We start from the raw sequence: 4,644 nt of genomic DNA, 5'->3' as shown, positions 1-4,644 counted from the left end.
AATCAAATGGCATATTGCATTAGGCAAATCAGCTGCACAAGACCTTTTTAAAGTGTTGAAGAACAAAGATGTCAGCTTGAGGACTAAGGTGTACCTGACCCAAGCCATGGTATTTTCAATAACCTCATATGCATGCGAAAGCTGGACAGTAAATAAGGAAGACAGTAGAAGAATTGATGCATTTGAGTTATGGTGTTGGAGGAGAATATTGAAAGTGCCATGGACTGCCAAAAGAAACAACAGATCCGTGTTGGAAGAAGTGCAGCCAGAGTGCTCCTTGGAGGCCAGGAGGTCCAAACTTCACTTCTCATACTTCAGGCATATTATCAGGAGGGACCAGTCACTGGAGAAGGATATCATGTTTGGTAGGGTGGAGGATCAGAGAAAAAGAGGAAGACTCCCAATGAGATGGATTGGCCAGGTAGAAGTATTGATGGACTCAAGCGTGGCAACAATAGTGAGGTTGGCCTAAGATCGGGCAATGTTTTGTTCTGTTATGAACAGGGCCGCTATGAGTTGGTACCAACTTGATGGCACCTAACAAAAACAATCTGATGAATTGCTATTTCTTTTTGAGGAAAAATCCAAGATTGAAACTTTTGTTCTGATTAATCTAGGTTTGATTTTATTTTTATTTACCCTTCTCAGTATTGTATATACTTCTCAAAATTGAAGATTTGTGTCTTCCTTCGGTTGTAGAAAAGTCATCACCATTACCACTCCATTCTTTTCTGTTTATTTCTTCTGATTCCCTGTTAGACATATATTTAGCTTTATTACCAATTCTTTCTATCTTATAACTCTCTTTTTCACTAATTGAGTACATAGCTTTTGATGCTCTTTCATGAGAGATTATCTCACATTCTTCAGTTATGCTTAATCTATTTGCAGACTCTACCATACTGACTATATATTTCATTTCTAGAATTTCTGTTCAATTCTTTTTCAAACTGACTTATTATAGTTGTATATTACAATATATACTTCCTTGTTCTCTTTGAACATATTCAACACATTCATTTTAAAGTCTTACTTTGTTCCATTACTCCTAACTCTTGACATGAGTATCCTTTCAGTTTTTTTCTTGAAACTGCCTCATGATGGTTGGTTTCTCCATGTGGTTTGTACATTTTAAGTGTGAGTACACGCTCAGCAGAGTTGTTTCAAGTGGAGATCTAGTGTGCCCTGTCTTGTTAAGCATCCCTCCAGTGTGGTTTGTGTTAGAGATAACAGAGTTCTGTGGCTTATTCTCCCATTAACTTAGCATCACATCAGGTTCTCATACTGTATGAGAATATGCATTTGGGCCATGATGGATTAACATATGACACTGGCCTAAGGTCCTAGTTTTTTTCAGGTCACTATTTCTACCCATGCTTCTTGCAGAAAGCAAATTACTTTGACACATTTGCAGGTCAGTGAGCAGTGTTTCTGTTTCACATACATGGATAAGGCAGCACTTTATTGTCTTAGTTTTACTCCAGTAGCTTTATTTTGGCTACCTACATGTCTGAGATCTAAAATTTGAACTCTCTTTTTACATAGGTGTTAAAGCTCCAGTCCCAAGTCCTATATCTGGTTTTGAAACCTCATAAGCTATTACAGCTTCAGATCATGCTTATGATTTTCAATTCCCTCTATTTTATGACATCCAGACATTATTTTCCACCATTCATCTGTCAGTTTGATGTACTGTGATGGCTTTTGTGTAGCTGTGATTCTGAAAGCTATGCCATCAGTATTTTAAATATCAGCAGGGTCACCCATGGTGGACAGGCCTTCACTGATCTTCCAGACAAAGATGAACTAGGAAGAAGGGAAGACAGACTACTTCCAAACATTCAGTCACTGAAAACCTTATGAATTGCAGTGGAACACTGTCAGCAGCAGAATATTCAACATTGAAACATAATGAAGAGCACCAGAATATTGTTAGATATATTGCCAGAAGATGAGTGCCTCAGGTTAGAAGGAACTTAAAATATGACTGGAAAAGATTTGCCTCCTCAAAGTAGTGTTGACCAGGATCTTACAAATGGAGTAAAGCTTTCATGACCTTAATTTGTGGATGGGGGATAACTCAAAATGAAGAGAAACAACTGTAAACATCAATTAACAATTGGAACATGGGATGTATGAAGTATTAATCTAAGAAAATTAGAAGTTGTAAAAAATGAAATGGAACCCATAAATATATCAACATCCTAGGTATTAGTGAACTGAAATGGACTGGTATTGGCCATTTTGAATCTGACAATCACATGGTTTACTATGCCAGAAACGACAACTCAAGGAGCAATGGCATCACACTGATCGTAAAAAAAAAACAACAAAAAAAACAAGATTTGTTTTGAAGTGCAACAATGTTTGTGTGAGAACAGCCATATGCCTGTAAGGAAGACCAGTGCTGTTTTTTTTTTTTTTTTTCCTTTTCTAAATTCTTCCCTCTTCCACCCTTTGTCATTCTCTATTTTACATTTTTTTCTTCCTTTCCCCTGTCCCCTTCCCCAACCACTGCTTTTTTTTTTTTTTTTTTTTTTTTGAGCCTTGGAGTGGGCACCCACCCCATTCTCTGGGATCAGCATCGCTCCATGGAGGACACTGTGTGCTCCCCCAGAGTGAACTGCATTCCCACTACAGTTGTGTTTGGCAGCCAGCATTTGTGCCAGTTTTTGTTTGTGTTTCCCCTTTTCTTTCTTAGCTCTTCCCTGTTCCTCCCCACCCTCTTTGTCTTTGTCATTTTCTTCCTCTCTCTCGCTCCCCTTTTAAAATAATTCAGCTCTGTAAGTGTCCCAGTGCAAATACCACCTTTTTCTGTAAGTAGCACTGGTTGGACCCTCTGCCTTCAGTGCTGCATGACTTCATGGAGTAAGTCCACAGATCTACTGACAGCATGTCTGGCAGTTAGTGCCAAGGCTATGCTTCATTTGTTGATGGTGGTGGTTTTTTAATGTATTATTTTTTGCTTTTTTCTTTGTCCTTGATTTCTTTTCCTTTCTTCTTAGGTCTCCCCTCCCCACTCTTATCTTTTAATTTTTTCTTCCTTTTCCCCACTTCTTTTTCCTATCAGTCTTAGCAGTCAGGAGCCAACAATCCTACCTAGCCATAACAACCAGACCTACCCCACCAGGCAAGTGCAACCGCCTGCTCCAGCACCACTGGATCGAGGACACCTGTCTGCTCTCAGCTGCTGCGCATGATCAGTATTCAGAGATTGTACCCACACTCATACACATCCATACTACAGTTTCTCAAAGACAACTTCAAACCACACAAAAGAAGCCGGACAAGATGGCTCAAACAAGTGACCAAAACACTGGGTCAGAACATCTTCCAAAGGAAGAACTGTTATTAGAACTATCTGGTAAGGAATTTTAAAAACTTTATTTAGGTAACTTCAATGAAATGAGAGAAAGCTCAAGAAAACCACAGACAAAATCAAAGCAAGCACAGAAAAAAACTTGAGAAGAATTTTTTAAATCGACAAAAAAATCTACAAAATAAATGGAAATTAGAAACCATACAAAACCAGCAAAATGACAGCAGTAAATTCATACCTACCAATAATAGCACAGAATATTAACGGATTAAATGCAATAGCCTGGAGATAGAGTAACAGAGTGGATAAGAAAACACAACCTATCAATATACTGGCTATAAGAGATGCACCTTAGACACCAAGACAAAAATAAGCTAAAAGTCAAAGGATAGAAAAACATGCACCAAGCAATTCACAACTACAAAGGAGTATGAGTGGCATTAATAATTTCTGATAAGATAAACCTGAAGGGAAAAACCAGCAAAAGGGACAAGGAAGGTTGTTATATAATGACCAAAGGGTCAATCCAACAAGAGGACATAACCCTAATAAATATCTAGCCACCTAAAGAAGGAGCCTCAAATATATAACTCAAAATCTAATAAAATTGAAGAGAGAACTCAACATCTCCACAATACTAGTGGTAGTGGTGGTGGCTGTGTGCCCTTGAGTTGTTCAGTCTTGTTGTCACCCTGTTTATGAGTTCCAAGGCTATAAAATCATTACACGTGCAAGAACCCTCATTTTTCTCCTGCAGAACAGCTGATGGATTCAAACTGCTGACCTTCCAGTTAGCAGCCCAATGTGTGATCCACTAGAGCTCCTTGAAACAATAGGAGGAGACTTTAATAACCACTTTCAGTGAAGGACCAGAACAACTAGGAAAAAATCTTAAAAAAATACATAGAAGAACTAGACAATACAATCAAACAACTTGATCTCATGGATGTATACAGAACATGCCACCTAACAATAGTACAATATACATTCTTTTCAAATGCATATAGAACATTCTCCAGTAAAGATCATATGTTAGGCTAAAAAGTAAGCCTCAATAAAATTTAAAACTCTGAAATACTACAAAGCATCTTCTCAGATCACAACACTGTAAAAACTTCAAATTAACAATAGTTAGATCAAGGAGAAAAAAATCAAATACATGGAACCCTGTTTAAAAACTACTGGGCAATAGAAGAAATTTTTTAATTCCTTTAATCATATGAGAATGAACACACAACATGCTCAAAGGACAACTTATAAGACTAAATGTCCATATCTAAAAAGAAGAAAAAAGCCAAAATCAATACCTTAACCCAACATCTTCA

This window comes from Chrysochloris asiatica, unplaced genomic scaffold (assembly GCF_000296735.1).
Source record: "Chrysochloris asiatica unplaced genomic scaffold, ChrAsi1.0 scaffold00161, whole genome shotgun sequence".
NCBI lineage: Eukaryota > Metazoa > Chordata > Mammalia > Afrosoricida > Chrysochloridae > Chrysochloris > Chrysochloris asiatica.
Note: the sequence above shows the minus strand (reverse complement) of the source record.